At 42.5% G+C, this 18,609-nt stretch overlaps 1 protein-coding gene across 3 annotated transcripts in view; it reads left to right on the top strand.

Moving 5' to 3' along the window:
- LOC126484068 (hemicentin-2-like) overlaps positions 1-18,609 on the top strand; it is a 1,942,222-nt gene that overhangs the window by 818,911 nt on the left and 1,104,702 nt on the right. For all 3 annotated transcript variants that reach the window (XM_050107431.1, XM_050107430.1, XM_050107432.1), the window contains one exon: positions 16,200-16,279. The gene's annotated coding sequence lies outside the window, so the exon portion shown is untranslated. The remainder of the gene's footprint in view (positions 1-16,199; positions 16,280-18,609) is intronic.

The raw sequence follows: 18,609 nt of genomic DNA on the forward strand, positions 1-18,609 counted from the left end.
AGTTATTGTCAGGATGTATTCCTGTCTCTTTATTCCTCTGTACTTTTCACCCTCTACAGCTCCCTTTAGTACCATGGAAGATATTCCCTGATGATGTCTTTACAAATGTCCTGACATCCTGTCCTTTTTTCTTGTCACTGTTTCGCACACGTTCCTGTCCTCCCCGATTCTGCAGGGAACGTCCTCATTTCTTAGTTATTAGTCCACCTAATTTTCAACATTCTTCTGTTGTACCACGTCCCAAATGCTTCGATTCCCTTCTGTTCCGATTTCGCACAGATCGTATCTCACTACCATAAAATGCTGACTACCAAGCATATGAGTACATTCTCAGAAATTTCTTCCTCTTATTATGGTGTATGTTTGATAGTAGTACACTTATTTTGGCCAGGAAAGTCCGATTTGCTAGTGCTAGTCCACCGTGGATTATTTTACTCCCTGGGTGGCAGAATTCCTTAAATTCATGTCCTTCGTGATCACCTATACTGATATTAAGTTTTGCGTTGATTTCATTTCTGTTACTTCTCATTTCTTTCGTCTTTCTTCGATTCACTCTCAGGTCATATTCTGTACTCATTAGACTGTTCATTCCATTGAACACAAACTGTAATACTTCTTCACTTTCACTGACGACAGCAATGTCATGAGTGACTCTTAGCGTTGACATCGCTTCAACTGGAATTTTAATCCCACTGTTGAACCTTCCTTTTATTTACGTCATTGCTTCTTAGACGTATAAATTCCACAGTATTGGAGAAAGGCTGCCTCCTTGTCTTGCACACTTTTTAATCCGCACACTTGCTTCTTGGTCTTCCAGTCTTATTCTTGGTTCTTGAACATACTGTACTTTACCCGTCTTTCCTTGTAGCTTACCCACATTCTTCTCAGAATTTCGAACGTCTAGTACTATTTTACATAGTCGAACACTTTATTCCAGGTCGACAAATCCAGTGAAAGAGTTTTTATTTTTCGTCAGTCAGGCTTCCATTATCAACGGCCTCTGTGTTGTCTTGCCATTTCCAAAAGCTTAACTGATCGTAATGTAGTAGATATTCAATTTTGTTTTCCTTTCCTCTGTGTATTATTTTCGTCAGCAACTTGAATGGCCGGCCGGAATGGGCGTGCGGTTCTAGGCTACAGTCTGGAACCGAGCGGCCGCTACGGTCGCAGGTTCGAATCCTGTCTCGGGGATGGATGTGTGTGATGTCCTTAGGTTAGTTAGGTTTAGTTAGTTCTAAGTTCTAGGCGACTGATGACCTCAGAAGTTAAGTCGCATAGTGCTCAGAGCCATTTGAACCATTTGAGCCAACTTGGATGCATTAAGTGTTAAACTGATTGTGTCATAATTCTCACAATTGTTGGCTCTTGCTGTTTGTGGAAATGTGAGGATAATATTTTTCCGAAAGTCTAATAAAATATGGTCTCGTACATTCTATACACCAATGTGACTAGTCGTTTTATTGCCACTTCTCGCAATGGTTTTATAAATTCTGATGGAATGTTATCCACACCTATCTTATTTGATCTTAAATCTTCTAAAGTTCTTTTAAATTTTAGTACTGGATCCTTCATCTCTTCTATATCGACACCTCTCTCTTCTTATATCACGTCATCAGATAAGTCTTCCTTCTCATATAGGCCTTCTATGTACTCTTTCCAACTATCAGCTCTCTCCTTTGCTTTTGAGAGTGGAATTCCCATTGCACTTTTAAACCACACTTGCTTTTGATTTCACCGAAGACTGTTTGATTTTTCTATATGCCGAGTCAGTCCTTCCGATAATCACTTATTTTTCGATTTCTTCACACATTTCATGCAGCCATTTCGCCTTAACATTCCTGTACGTCCTGTTTACACTTCCTTCTTTCGTCGATCAGCTGAAGTACTTCTGTTACCCATGGTTTCTTTTATTTCTGTATACCTGAATTTTGCTGAACGTTTTTATATTTTCTCCTTTGGTCTATCAGCTGAAGTATTTCTTCTTTCACCCATGGTTTCTGGGCAGTTGCCTTCCTTGTACCTATGCTTTTCTTTCCTCTGTTACCCATGGTTTCTGGGCAGTTACCTTCCATGTACCTACGCTTTTCATTCCAACTTCGGTGTTTTGCCTATTCAAAAATTTCCATTGCTCTTCAACTGATGTGTCTATTGAGCTATTCACTATTACAGTATCTACTGTCACAGAAAGTCCAAGCGTATTTTTTCATTCATTTGTTCTTCAATATCACATTCCTTGCGCATTGATTCTTCCTGGCTAGTCTCTTAAACTTCAGACTACTCTTCATCATTAATAAATTGTGATTTGAATATCCGCTCCTGGTTATGCCTTACAATCCAGTATCTGACCTCCGAATCTCTGTCTGACGATGATATAATCTAACTGCAATCTCCCAGACGTTTCCACGTTTACCGCCCCTTCTTGCGATTCTTGAAAGGAGTATTCGCTATTACAAGCTGAAATGTATATGAGAAGTCAGTCGGTTTTTCTGCTCTCTCATTCCTACTACGAAGCCCATATTCTCCTGTATTCCTTTTTGTTTACTCCTTCCCCTATTTTAGCATTCCAATCCATGGCTATTAGATTTTCATCTCCCTTTGCATAGTCAACTTCTCGTTCTATATTCTCGTATACTTTCTCTATCTCTTCTGCTTGCGACATTCGCATGTATACCTGAACTTGTCAGCGTGGGTTTGTTGTCGAGTCTGATGAGAAGAACCCTTTCTCCGAAGTGTTTACAGTAACTCAATCTCTGATCTACCTACGTATTCATACGTATCCTACTCCAGTCGTACCTTTTTCTGCAGCTGTTGATATTACCCTGTACACATCTGAACAGAAATCCTTCTTTATTTTTCACTTCACTGGCTCCTACTATATCTAGACTGAGCCTTAGCACTTCCCTTTTCAGATTTTATAACTTCCCTACCACCTTAAAACTTCTGACATTCAACACCCCGACCAGTAGAATGTCACCCTTTAATTGATTAATCAATCTTTCTCTCATAGTCACTTCCACATGGCAGTCCCCATCCGGAAATCCGAACTGGGAACTAGTTCGTAAGCTTTTGCCAATGGAGAAAGCATATTGACACTTTTTCAACTACGGGCCTCTTATCCAGTGCGTACACGTGGTGTGTCTTTAATGCAGAAGTTTCCAATGCATTCTGTATCCTCATGCCGTTAATCATTGCTGGTACTTCGGGCTTTTAGGGGCAGTTTTCCACCATCCGGACAGGAGAGTTTCCTGAACCCCTTCCGCTCCTCCATCCTCTTTTCACAAGGCCGTTGAAAAGACGTAGGTGACTTCTTATGCCGAAAGCCTTATCATTCAAAATTTAAGCAGTGATGGGGTTCCAACCCGGGACCCAGGGCGTTCTGATTACTGTCAAACGCACTACCCCTAGACCTCGGCTCGCTTTGACAGGACGTGTCTGACCATACATTGTGGCAGTACAGTGGACAGGCCGTAGATGACATTGACGACAACCTTATGCTCCTCACTACAGTGTTTACTTACAATAATTTGAGGTTTAGAGATCGTATCTATGTTCAGAAACATTCGTTGGCCATGTGCTCTCCGTTGTCCTACTGCGTTGCTAAAGTAATTTTGACTAAATCTAAAACTGAGATTGGTTCTTTGCCTGCCAGCTATGTTAGTAGTATTGTAGTACGGTGCAGGCATTGTGTTGATGACCAACTTTTACCGTACAGCGAGTCTAAGGAGGAATGCTCTGATGTTGTTGATGATATAAATGATGTACATGAAACGGTACAGTTAACCATAGAATACGGTCAGGGAGAATGGCTACCTTACTTAGATTTAAAAACCTCCTTACAGGGTACAAGGACTGAGTATGTTTATAGAAAGGCTACAGTGACCGATGCAATTATACACCACAGCTATAATCACCACCTAGGGTACGAGACTGTAGCTTTTAAAACAATGTTATATCGCGTTCACAGTTACTCTTGTGTAAAGAGGCCCACGATCGAGAATTTATGCGTAATCTGCACACCGTATGTAACAATGGTTACGGTATCAACTACGTAATTGATGTTAACAAGTATATAATGGGTACAAAAATTCGCTAGGCATAGGCAGTGGTCAAATGGAGATGAAATTACACTACAGATATTAGACGAGTGGAAGACGAGTTCATTGGTTACAATAGGATACTGTGCTGTGGAGCAGTTTCACAAGAAGCAGGCACAAAGCGTACGACAAAGAAGTTAAAGCCGGCGTCACTTATTCCTTGAATATCGGCCAAAGACTTGCGCTTAGAGAGACAGCAACTTGCGAAAAGTACACATCTTTTACGACAGATCTGCTGCCAGGTATGTGGAGCAGAATGGCAGATGGTTTGATATTAATCTTGTGGAACACAGTAGTTTGAGGAATTCGAAGTCTGCTTTAAGTAACCACTTACGTAATTTTGGCCTTTCGGTAACAGGAGTAGCTAATAATATAAAACTTTCGCGAAGAGAGGGTAAGGGGTGAACCTTAAACGTTCTTCAAGAGATTGCAATTATATGAAGTTTAAAAGTATATGTGGCATCACATATCAGTGCCAGTGCACAGCGTATCAAGGGTGGTAACAGAATAGCAAGTTTCGTTTGACGATAACGGTCGTGTGGTATGCGGCGGACCCAATGTAGCATGTCCACTGGGCTATGGCTACAGCAGCTCTGTACTTCGAGCGGCATCTGCTGCCGCAATATGCAGTATACGACAGCCAGCGGCAGCTGCTCAGCCTACTTGTGCTCGGAACCACATCGCCACGTGACGCTACGCAGCTGCCGCCTAATCGCGAGTGTGAGACCATAGTTTAGGCTGCACTGCAGAAAATCGCATCCATGTTAACAGAGATAGCTGGACTCTGTTTTCGCTGCGTTATTTGTAATGAGTCTGCGATCGCAGACAAGGGAAGTAAATCTTCTGTTTACTGTGGTTATCTCGATCGCGAATCATTTCTGCTCATTTCCAGCTTTCCTTCGACGACAGTTTATGCCCCACTTTGTAGTCCATCCCTCCTTATCGTTTGTGTAGAAAGTCATAAACAACAGTACCCCAACATTCCCTTAATATCCAGGTGGAGTTAGGGCATTACAATATACTATCAAACTTTGACTGCATTTCAAGGACGTGGTGTCATGGTTTTTTTACTGGCTGGTTAATGATCCTGGCTTTTTGTTATATGCTCTTGCATCTGGTCTAATTTTTATACATTTTTTATGGTACAATAGTTTATAGTTTGTACTGCAGTGTTCCTATGATATTTGGTCATGAGAGGAAATGTTTGTAATTCTCTGCTTCTGTGTGTGGTGGAGTTAGCACTCTCTACTGTGAGACACGTGAGTTCGTTAACCATCAGCGTGGTCCTTGTATGGCGAGGCGGTTGGAGGGTGCGTGTCCACCGCCTCCAGATATGATGTGAGTTTTTAACTGTCTGTCTATCAACGCTACTAGCTGGTACTTTTTCTTTTCTCCCTTTCTATTGTAGGTTAATGTGATTTTAACATGTTAGGTTTTTCTACTCCACAATTTTATTGGTGACGCCCTGCTTGTTGTGTGTAACTGAATTTTATCAAGAGGACATTGAGTTCCCCTCCGTCCCATCTCACGGGTCTAATGTTTTAACGACATGAGTATCTTCATGTTAGTTTTCATATGGCTTAATTATAAGGATTGGTCTCCGTTTAAGGATCTTAATGTTGACTGTATCTCTTGTATGTTCTGCAGATGTACAGCTGACAATGTGATCTGATATCACGAAATCGTTCGTGTTCCTACAAATAAAGATTTTTACAGAGCTGGAAACCATTTATTTCTCAAATATGGATTAATTCATCAGTGGTTTCCCCTAAAATTATATTTTGAAAAAGAGTGCTGAATGTAATTCATATCAAGAAGAATAAATATTTTAGTATACTGTTATATGCTGACTACATCGAATTACGAGGAATAGCAAATTCTAAAGACAAACTACAAAAATCAATACAAGTTTCAAACTTGATTGGAAATAATTGTAATTTTAAGGTAGCCGTAAATAAAACTAAAACAATTGTTGTCCATAGGATATACCCACTACTAAACAAAATTCTATTTATGATCAGATTTTGGAACACGTTCACCACTTCAGTTACCTAGGAAGCTATATTCATTTAAACAAACGTAATTGTAGCTATTAAATTACAGAGATAGCAGAATGTATGTGGTGCTATAAGCGGAACATAAAAAAAATGCACAACAAGAATTTCTGTACGGTGGTAGCTGTACCAGTTTTACTGTACGGGGAAACCTGTAATATGAAAAGAAAAGGCTGTACCCATGTTCAGGCGGTTGAAATGAAATATTTACGAGCAGTAAAAGGTTGCTGTTATGAAAACTTTATTCATGACCACTGCATATTTTTGCACTAAATGACGATGAAAACAAATAAAGGTGAAAGAACCACCTGGAACGAATGGAAAAGACACGGATAGCAAACTTTGAAATGTCCCCATAGAAAAATTTATGAATTACTGTGCTAATAAACCTCTTACGTTATTTGATGTTTGAACAGCTGAGCAAAACTGAACGTGCTCAGACAATTCTCTCTTCACTTACTCTGATCATCAATAAACTGACACACAATATTTTTAGCGCAGCGCAATCTGACTTTCAATAATCCCTACATAAGAATGGCCCTGACTAACAATAACCTATACCTCTCATGAATTACTTACCTCACAAAAATCTTCGTTACCCGAACTACTGCAATACAGCGAGCGCCAATACTGCCAGCTAAATAAAGGATTCTGACTACTGAAGGCACTAACTACTGACAGGCATAGTTAGCAAATGAAAGATTTTGATAGAGAACAAACAATGTATTTATCTTAATAATACTGAAAAGTCATCATATATATATATATATCAGTTCATGATATACAGTATTAAAAATTTACTCTTTCTGATGGACACACGTCCAGATCGTCCGCTCTCAAAATTCTGCCATCTCTCTCCCACATCCACCACTGCTGGCGGCTCCCGTCCAACGCGCTGTTCACATCCAGCTGCCCAACACTACAATAGGGACTATTACAACGATGCCAACCAGCCACAGACTGCACAGAGCACAGCCAGTGATTTTCATACAGAGTGCTACGTGACGTTAACAACATAAAAACCTAAACAGCCTACTTACAACTTTTTGAAAGAAATTCCTCCTGATGACCGTAAATTGCTGCTATTTCAAAGAATCCTGTTTTTGTTTCCATAGTCACTCTCATTTAGAATGGCAGTAAAGCCGAGGTAATTTACACTTAAATGGTGGGAATTTCTTTCGTAAAGTTCTACGTGACTGTGATCACCGATGAAGGAAAAGTCGTTAAAGACTCCAAAGATGACCGTACAATACAAACCAAAATGAAATAAGGCCATAACCCAGTTAACAGATAGTACTGAGTTCCGAATAGAGCGATTGCTCTAAGCTGTGAAAAGAAAAAGACGAATATGGTGAGCCAACTTGATTTTCAATGAGAAGGGTTAATTAAGACAAATATGCGTTTATAATGTAAGGAAATCACTGTATTTACTTTTAACAGCACTAAAAAGCAACCAGTATACCGCACGAAAAGTGTGCAATCAGTGAGACTCAATACAAACCTATTCTCTAAAACATAGATCAGTACAGTAATGCAGCTGTAGGGAGTTTAATTGGAGTCGCTACTTGTGCGATACCGAGCAGAGGAGGCACTAACAACCAGGACGTTTAATAACAAGAGACAACACAAATACAGTTTGGTGTACAGCAAGCCAGTGCCTGTCTTTGTGCATCGATGAAACCCTCCCATTCATTCCCATAGCAAGCAGTCTCAGCTCACTTAAGGTCTGCTTTTGTAAATTCCTCACAGCAGGTGTAGTGCACCACCGAGTTGTCCCTGGCACCCCGGATGTAATGCTCCGTGTAACAGCTCCGTGGTTTTGCGGGTAGTCGCTTGGATGTTCAGCGGTCCACCGTCCACAAGCGACTCATATCTCTCTTAGCTTGTGCGTTCACCATTGCTGAGGTGACACTAACTGTCGGCGCCTTCAGTTTCATGGCGCCACATCACGTTTCCTTGGGACATGATGGCTGGGTTGACTCGTCCACAATGTTACCTCACGGATTCTCCAGAGGCAAATACTGCGCCACACTGAAAGATTTCTAGCTTATTTTTAGTAGTTATTGAAAGCGATGTCAAATCTCTTTTTGTTCGATGTGACGTACATCATATTTGTACAATGGATGTTTTTCAAACTCAGATCTTCAGTAGTCGATACGTTACACCACAGAGGTTGTGTGTAGAAGCAATGTGGTCTTTGGTTGTCATTAGCACTGTTGTTGCCAGTGTGGCATTCAGAGAAGTGAGTGAGAGAGTAAGGTAAGGTGCTGCTGAGTGGTCACCAAATAACTAGCAGAACGCAGAGATGCAAACGCAGAGGAAATGGCTTTTTGGAAATGATTGTGTAAAGACTGATTTGAAAAGTGTGAAGACATTCACGCAATATTGTGGCTGCATTGCTTGTTAATGTGTCATTTATCATGAGTTTGTGAAAGACAGATGTTTAGCATGGTTATCCTTTATTGGTTCCGGTCATTTACTTTGACTGTCGAAAAGTGATTAACCAAAGTGATCTCTTCACGTAGCTTGGACTCAGAGTTACAGATTCACCACTCCTTTACTATTTCGTTAACTAATTTCATAGCAGAGTCATATTTTTATAAGAAGTGATTTTTGTGAAGATGGTTGCAGTTGTTAGCGAATGAGGTTCACATTAAAGTTCTGAATGCTAGTCTCTTTTCAATCACTAAGTAAGCCGAGTTTCTTAATCTATCTCCTTACTAAATTTTAATTTTGTGTTTCTTGTGTCCCTGCGTTGCAGCTGCGCAAAACATAAGGCATGATGTGCATAGCATAGTTGGCTTTCCTTGCATTGCATTTGGCAACGATTTTCTTTAGCTCGTTTGCTGCGGCGCTGTATTTTAATTTTCACCACTTTCGAACTGTCTCGAGTTTCCATTGCACAACCTTAAGTCATGAAAATTTATTACGGCTATTTTAATATTACAATCAGGACACGATAAGATCATTTACAGTTAAGCTATGTGATTCAAAATTATTATCAGGTTCAGTTAAGTGAAGTTTAGTCCAGATTTTATTTGCTTTGTCAATCTTATTCTTATAGTGGAGTGTTGCAGATGCGTGTGTGTGTCATTAGTGTTCGGGATTTTATTATGTCAATTTGTTTACATAACGGAATTGCCGCAGTGGTACCACCTGTTCCCGTCAGATCACCGACATTAAGCGCTGTCGGGCTGGGCTACCACATGGATGGGTAACCATCCGGTCTGCTGAGCGATGTTGGCAAGCCGGGTGCACTCAGCCCTTGTGAGGCAAAATGAGGAGCTACTTGACTGAGAAGTAGTGGCTCCGGTCTCGTAAACTGACATACGGCCGGGAGAGCAGTGTGCTGACCACATGCCCCTCCGTAACGACATCTAGCGACGCTTGAGGGTTGAGGATGACACGGCGGCTGGTCGGTTCCGTTGTGTCTGTGGAACTAGTACTTGGTAGCCATGAGGCCTGCCGTGCATCTCCCCACCCCGTTCGTGACAGTTAAGTGCTTTGTGTATGTGCCAGTTGGCAGTATACAGCCAGCGCCGTAAGAAAGATCGTCGAAAGCCAGAAGGGAGTTACCGATTCTGACCGAGACCACGACAACAGCGGGAATGAAATTGCCTGATTTCAGGGTGTATCAACACTAACTCTTCAACATGTCTACAAGGAATGACCTCGAGCGACGCAACCTTACGAAATAAACTTGATACTAAAAAGACACTAAGAGACAGGCCTAGGAGAAAAGTGTCACTCCATGTCTCTTGCAGTCAGTTGCAAAGTCAAGAGGCAGCGCTAGTGTCAGTAAATGCTGGTCCACATAAACAAATTTCCGAGCAGATGGTGTAAAGGGAACTACAAGCAATGGACATTTGGAATCGGACATTCCTCAAAATATCATTACTCACAGGGTTTCGTTTAGAAAACGAGCTGGAATGTGAATCCTGTAGTGGACGCCGTTCAGGGTATCAGTGGCCACACATATCTAGTTCCCGATAGAATGGAAAGATCTCTTAGCAAGATCGAACAGGAAAGTCAAGGATTTCATGTCAGAATGTGCACTACTTCGGAACAAGAGCCGGCCGAAGTGGCCGCGTGGTTCTGGCGCTGCAATCTGGAACCGCGAGACCGCTACGGTCGCAGGTTCGAATCCTGCCTCGGGCATGGATGTTTGTGATGTCCTTAGGTTAGTTAGGTTTAACTAGTTCTAAGTTCTAGGGGACTAATGACCTCAGCAGTTGAGTCCCATAGTGCTCAGAGCCATTTTTTTCGGAACAAGACAAGTAACCAAGAGGCTGACTGACAGTGGTATGCTCTGCGATAACATTGCACTCAAGAATGGCCCCACATCGTCTTTTCAGACGAGTCCTGGTACTGCATACGTCATGACGGAAGTGTCTATGTGTGTGCAGGCTCCGAAGAGAATTAACGTTGCCAGGCTACATTAATCATATGAGCCCAGCGCCTGGCTTTATAGTATGTTGGGCCAATGGGTACACATCGTGAACACCTCTGCTTCGGAGCTGGTAATTTGGACAACAGCTGTTAAGCCCGGAGTTTGTGCTCTATATCCGTTATCTTTCAACCAGATTATGTAAGATCGCATGTTGTGTGTGCTGTCCTGGCCAAATCGATATAAAATTTGGTCTACTATTCCCATGACCAGGACCTTGTGACACTTATTGAAAACATCTGGTCACAGACTGTCAATCTTGCACTCCGCCGCTTGCCAGCGACTGCGATTGGTGAACACTGGCACAGAGCTGGATCAGCCTGTTATCAAAACTCAGTTCAACTCGATGCGCAGCTGAGTTGGAGTTGTCTATTCTACCCCGTAAACACCTACAAATGTAATTATGTAATCCTCCTGCTACACTGCATACACCTAATAAGTACAATTTGGTTATTTACTATCGTTCTTGGTGTAGTAGTTTCAATGGCGACCATTATAATTCAATCTGATCAGTGCGGTTGATAACGAAAGATAAATAGTCGACCTTCACATGGTCCCAAGACACGGTAAACGGAATACAAGAAGGCATTGGCTCGTCGCCAGGAGTGTCGGCGAGATGGCCGCAGGCGATGAAATCACAGCGGGGCGCCGCAGCGTGGATGAGCCGCAGCCTGCCAAGTGCCCGTAGGCGGCAGCGGGGTCGGGGCTTCCCCTCACTTGACCCCGACACCGTCTGGCGCTGCTCTGGCCCGCGACACCTGGTGGCGTTTAGTTGCAGCTCACCTGTCCAAGGCACAATCTAACGCGCGACAATGTTATACAATGTGGTCAGAAGTAATCTGGAAAGCTTGTAAGTGTGCTGTAGGTTAGGTTGTGCTGGGAAATAAATGTTAACAAAAAAAATTGGGTACATTGCACTGCTTCCGATTTACTTAGCATTGAAGTTAACCAAGGAGGTCTTTGCGCGCTCAAATTCAAGCAGTCTGCGAGAGGCGGTATTGCCAAATGTGTTACTCGTTTGGTTTCGTAAAACTGAACAAGAGAGCGATACAAAAATTCGATATAGGACGCTAGCAAGGATGGAACCTAAGCCAATGGTACAACTATCTCCTGAGCTATCTTCTACGCTGTGAGAACCACAAACACTAATTGTGTCTGCCAGGCTGCTTGAGTTTGCGCACGCAACGACCTGATTTAATAACTTCAATTTTGATTAAATCAGAAATGGCGCAACGTATCCAATCTTTTTCCTAACAATTATTTGAGAGCACAACCTACCCTGCAACACCCTTGCAAGCTTCTTAGACTGTACCTGACGACCCTAAAAAAAACTCAATAAAATTTCTAATTTATCCAACGCAGTTAATTTCGTTCCTGAACAAGAGGAGTGCTAGTTCTGCAAGGTTCGCAGGAGAGCTTCTGTGAAGTTTGGAAGGTAGGAGACGAGGTACTGGCAGAAGTAAAGCTGTGAGTACCGGGCGTGAGTCGTGCTTCGTTAGCTCAGTTGGTAGAGCACTTGCCCGCGTAAGGCAAAGGTCCCGAGTTCGAGTCTCGGTCGGGCACACAGTTTTAATCTGGCAGGAAGTTTCATATCAGCGCACACTCCGCTGCAGAGTGAAAATCTCATTCTGAAGAGCAAAAAGGTTTTCACTTCTACCATACTGATTTTTATCTTGGCTGCATTCTCTCTGTCCGTAACCTAAAATGCCACATTGTCGAAATAAGTTTCACCACTTCACTCGTACTTCAGTAGCGGACACCTACAGTATTAATTTCAATTATTGCAGATGGAAATGTTAAAAAAAAAATCTTCGTTACCCTTCTCCTCAAATCGAGAGGAAAATCCGGTTACAAAGGAGAGACTATAATTCTTCAAGAAGTAAACAACAATATCAGTGTATTTCATAGCGTCAGAAATTAAAATCATTGCATAACATTTTCATGAACCGCTCACAATCGTTACAGGTGAGAAATGACAGAAACAAAAAGAGCAGTGTGAAATGTATTGAACGACCTAAACGGCCGCGGGATAGTATTGCAGGATACCAAATGGATCGTGCCTGATTTGAAACTTGCGTCCAGACAGATTTGTCCAGTTCATGTATTCATATGATTACGTGTTTGTGTATCGCCACTAAATCATTAGATCTGACGGCTGAAAAGATGAAACCAGTAATCAGTTTTAATGATATGTTGTGACCGACGTATTGAACATCATAATCTACGATGAACATGCATTAATATTTTTTTAATTGTTCGTTTTCTGATCTTTGCTTCTAGGACTTTGCACATTCACTTCTCTATTAAATATAGCAAGTAGCGCAGTGTCCACTTTGTTGATCATACACATTTATAATTCTATAATATTGCGTATTTATTTTTCTTCATATGCTACAGACAAGTTTTACTGCCAGAGATTACGTATTTATTCTCCGATGGTTTCATAATCTGGTGCTTGATTTTTATTAATGACTGTGATTGTGTTATGGTTCTAACGTCATCCAGACTATAAGCCGGGTTGCAGAGAGTAAATGTAGATGTAGATAAAATCCTGACAGTCCTCTTCAGCTCTCCGATATTAGTTACACTACTGCCCATTAAAATTGCTACACGACGAAGATGAAGTGCTGCAGACGCGAAATTTAACCGACAGGAAGAAGATGCTGTGATATGCAAATTATTAGCTTTAAAGAACATTCACACAATGTTGGCGCCGGTGGCGACACCTACAACGTGCTGACATGAGGAAAGTTTCCAACCGATTTCTCATACGCAAACAGCAGTTGACCGGCGCTGCCTGGTGAAACGTTGTTGTGATACCTCGTATAAGGAGGAGAAATGCGTACCATCACGTTTCCGACTTTGATAAAGGTCGGATTGTAGCCTATCGCGATTGCGGTTTATCGTATCGCGACATTGCTGCTCGCGTTGATCGAGATTCAATGACTGTTAGCAGAATATGGAATCGGTGGGTTCAGGAGGGTAATACGTAACGCCGTGCTGGACCGAACGGCCTCGTATCACTAGCAGTCGAGATGAGAGGCTTCTTATCAGCATGGCTCTAACGGATCGTGCAGCCACATCCCGACCCCTGAGTCAATAGAAGGGGACGTTTGCAAGACAACAACCATCTGCACGAACAGTTCGATGACGTTTGCAGCAGCATTGACTATCAGCTCGGAGACCATGGCTGCGGTTACCCTTGACGCTACATCACAGAAGGGAGCGCCTGCGATGGTGTACTCAATGACGAACCTGGGTGCACAAGTGGCAAAACGTCATTTTTTAGGATGAATCAAAGTTCTGTTTACAGCACCATGATGGTCGCATCCGTGTTTGGCGACATCGCAGTGAACGCACATTGGAAGCGTGTATTCGTCATCGCCATACTGGCGTATCACTCGGCGTGACGGTACGTGCTGCCATTGGTCACACGTCTCGGTCACCTCTTGTTCGCATTTACGGCATTTTGAACAGTGGACGTTACATTTCAGATGTGTTACGACCCGTGGCTCTACCCTTCATTCGATCCTGCGAAACCCTACATTTCAACAGGATAATGCACGACCGCACGTTGCAGGTCCTGTACGGGCCTTTCTGGATACATAAAATGTTCGACTACTGCCCTGGCCAGCACATTCTCCAGATCTCTCACCGATTGAAAACGTCTGGTCAATGGCGGCCGAGCAACTGGCTCGTCACAATACGGATGTCACTACTCTTGATGAACTGTGGTTCAAATGGTTCAAATGGCTCTGAGCACTATGCGACTTAACTTCTGAGGTCATCAGTCGCCTAGAACTTAGAACTACTTAAACCTAACGAACCTAAGGACATCACACACATCCATGCCCGAGGCAGGATTCGAACCTGCGACCCCAGCGGTCGCTCGCCTCCAGAGTGTAGCGCCTAGAACCGCACGGCCACTCCGGCCGGCGATGAACTGTGGTATCGTGTTGAAGCTGCATGGGCAGCTGTACCTGTACACGTCATCCAAGCTCTGTTTGACTCAATACCCAGGCGTATCAAGGCAGTTGTAACGGTCAGAGGTTGTTGCTCTGGATATTGATTTCTTATGATCTATGCACCCAAATTGCGTGAAAATATAATCACATGTCAGTTCTAGTATAATATTTTTGTCCAAAGCATACCCGTTTATCATCTGCATTTCTTCTTGCTGTAGCAATTTTAATAGCCAGTGGTGTATAATTGTTGAACGTTTTTGTAATATTGTCCTGCACAGATCGCCATAATTTATCGTATGGGTAAGTTTTCTCCCCTTCCATTTTTTTCTTGTTTTTCAATATGGTTTGATTAGTGAATATTAATATCGTAGAACAACTTTTCGTTACCAATCTTCGTGAACTAAGTCTACGCAGTTGCTGGATAGAAATTTAATTCTTGGATGAGATGATTATATATTCGACTGATCTAACGGAGAAACCACACTCACACGGGGATGACATTATTCTTTGAGACTCTTAAATTTAAGTTCCATTTACATCGTTTAGATAGAAGCAAAATCATATCCTTCTGTGACTACAACGAATGTAGTTAATATTTTGTGCCATTCATAAAAGTCTTGAAAATCTCAATACATTGACCAAATTTACAGAATTTTCATGCTCCACCATACGAAACTACTTCTTGTTTGATAGATTACTGATAAACGAATAGAACATGGCATAATTTGCTGTGGGGAAGAGATGCGGTTTGACTCGAAGTGTTTCGTGGTTGTATGCATGGCCTATATACTATGTTCCATATAGTCCGTTTAGACTCACATGTGATGTGTCTAGAATAGTAAGAGAATTCTGTTCAATTGTAATCACATTTCATAATTTTCGGAGGGTAATGTGGTGCTACGCACTTTACCATTAATAAGCGAAACAGGATTCTATTGATTTTCGTAGTTTTCGTTCTGCAGTCATTTAAGCAGAGAAAACTTGGATAACAGTTGTAACACACATATGGTGACGCGTCCTATATGTCATGGCTTGAGGACTTTGTTGCTAATAAAAGGTAACGGAGCTAAGGTTTGCACTATGCTTCACCATCGCACAGTGAGAGACAAGTTTTATGTCACAGCTGTTACCCATACAACCTGCTGAGCTTTGTCTTTCGGAATGACACTCTCTCGGCGTTGTACTGGCCATTCATCACACCTAACAAAAATTCTATCCCAGCCATTCTGTAGTTACTCAACGACGACACTTTTCCATAGACTACAGCATTATCAGAAAATGGCTCCAGATTGTTGTTCAGCCTGTCTTTTAGATAATTTCTGCGTATGAAGAACAGGAGCGGTCCCGTAACACTTACCTAGGACACCCTTGAGGATAGCTCTGTCTGCTGAACTGTCGCAGTCCAAGAGAACGTACTGGGTTGTATTACTTGGCTTACCAAACTAGTCAACATCAATTTATATGCCGAAAGTAGTTCAGCGTTGCAAGTTTGATATGAAATAGAATTGTATTTCTGGTATCAACAAAGAAACAAAATCTCATTGTCAGTGTGTCTGTAGTGAAATACTTTATTCATGTTATCTGAGATGTAGGAAGTTATTTCTACCGCTTTTCTAATAATATGCAACTTCTGTTTCAGATACGGTGAGCAGAGGGCCCGCATGTTGACTTGACGCCGTTTCTGGGAGAGCTGAGTCGTTCCTCGTTCACGAAAGCAAGGTAAAAAGAAGAATAGTAATAGTAGATGCCGAGTATAAGTACACTTTTAAATGACATTGAGTAAAACTTTTTAAAGCAAATTAACTTGCACATTTGAGTTGACTGTGAGGTGGACAGGCTGTACTGATTGTGCTGCATGATACATTATTTGATCAAAAGTATGCGGACACCTGGCTGAAAATGACTCACAAGTTCGTGGCGCCCTCCATCGGTAGTGCTGGAATTCAATATGGTGTTGGCTCACCTTTAGCCTCGATGGCAGCTTCCACTCTCGCAGGCATACCGTACGTTCAATAAGGTGCTAGAGGGTTTCTTGGAGAAGAGCAGCACATTATTCACGGAGTGCTGCTCTGAGGAGAGATATCGATGTCGGTCGGTGAGGATTGGCACGAAGTCAGCGTTCCAAAACACCCCAAAGGTGTTCTATAGGATTCAGGTGAGGACTCTGTGCAGGCCAGTCCAATACAGGGATGTTATTGTCGTGTAACCGCTCCGCCACAGGTCGTGCATTATGAACAGATGCTCGATCGTGTGGAAAGATGCAATCGCCATTCCCGAACTGCTCAAAAGTGGTAAGCGAGAAGGTGCTTAAAACATCAAGGTAGGCCTGTGCTGTAATAGTGCCACGCAAAACAACAAGGGGTTGCATGCCCCCTCCATGAAAAACACAACACCATAACACCACCGCCTCCAAATTTTGCTGTTGGCACCATATACGCTGGCAGATGACGTTCACCGGCATTCGCCATACCCAAACCCTGCTATCAGATCGCCACTTTGTGTACCGTGATTTGTCACTCCACACAACGTTTTTCGACTGTTCAATCGTCCAATGTTTACGCTTCTTACACCAAGCAAAGCGTCGTTTGGCACTTACTGGCGTGATCTGTGGCTTATCAGCAGCCGCTCGACCAGAAACCCAAGTTTTCTCACCGCCCGCCTAACTGGCATAGTACTTGCAGTGGATCTTCATGCAGTTCGGAATTCCTGTGTGATGGTCTGGATAGATGTCTGCCTATTACACATTACGGCCCTTTTCAAATCTGTCAGTCAACAGACGAGATTGATCTGTATGCTTTCGTGCTGTATGTGTCCCTGCGCGTTTCCACTTCACTATCACATCGGAAACAGTGGACCTAGTGATGTTTAGGAATGCGGAAACCTCGCGTACAGACGTCTGACACAAGTGATACCCAATCACCTGACCACCTTCGAAGTCCGTGAGTTACGCGGAGTGCCCCATTCTGCTCTCTCACGATGTCTAATGACTACTGAGGTCGCTGATATGGAGTACCTGGCAGCAGGGGGCAGCTAAACCCACGTAATATGAAAAACGTATGTTTTTGGGGGTGTCCGGATCCTTTTGATCCCGTAGTGTGACACTGTAGCTAATTGTACCGGATATACCGCACTTAAAGCATCGTTTGAGAATTTCGATACCGTTGCTTCTAAGATTCAGGAGGTAGTAATTGAAGTTATGGTTCGTTATTTGCTGGGTGAAGCATCGATAGACATTAGAGGTTGTTTGGTGCGAGGGAACCAGTCTCCGGCTGCTTGTTACAGAGTACATAATCATGATTTATTCGGGTTGTTAACGCAGTCCCGTTTGTTTCCGTGAAAATACCTTCACAACAATGAAGAACCACCAAAACGTGTAACACAAGAAATACATTAATGCAACAGCATTCACTTGCAAAAGTAGTACGATGCTGCTGACATTGGTGCGAGGACAGATCAGCATAGCGTCGACATGCACTCTTCCATTCATTCAGAGGTGAATATCGGCCAATTCTTCATCAGTAAACACAGCCATGGAACTGCTGTGTATCACTGTTCCCTCACAACAAATACCGATGGGAAAGAAAACACTAGACAGAACAGAACAGTACTGAATGCAGACTTGAGGGCAACGCGTTAAAGACGGCATTGCCGTTGCCAACAGCTGGAAACCAGACACGCAGCGCATAGCGTCGGTCGTTGCCCGGTTGTGCGCAATTTTCAGTGCAATACAAATACAAATCTAACTGGTACCAGAAAGCAAGCGATATGCATTAACGCTGTAACGAGCCACCGGGGAGTGTGAGTCACTTGCACTAAAATCCTTAGAAGGTATCCCTGAACAAACTCTGAAAGTGTTTCCGAGTTGCGGTTCACCACGTATACGATATTTTTTAAACTTCGATATGAATCTCGTCAGTATACGTATTACCCGGTACATTCTTTAATCACAAAGTCTTTCGTGATAGCATTCATGAACGAAATATTTTCAGACATGAAGCTGTTTCAGTTCCAAAATAACACTCCCATCTTGAAGATGCTTTCCGTTCTTT

This window comes from Schistocerca serialis, chromosome 6, assembly GCF_023864345.2.
Source record: "Schistocerca serialis cubense isolate TAMUIC-IGC-003099 chromosome 6, iqSchSeri2.2, whole genome shotgun sequence".
Taxonomy (NCBI): Eukaryota; Metazoa; Arthropoda; class Insecta; order Orthoptera; family Acrididae; genus Schistocerca; species Schistocerca serialis.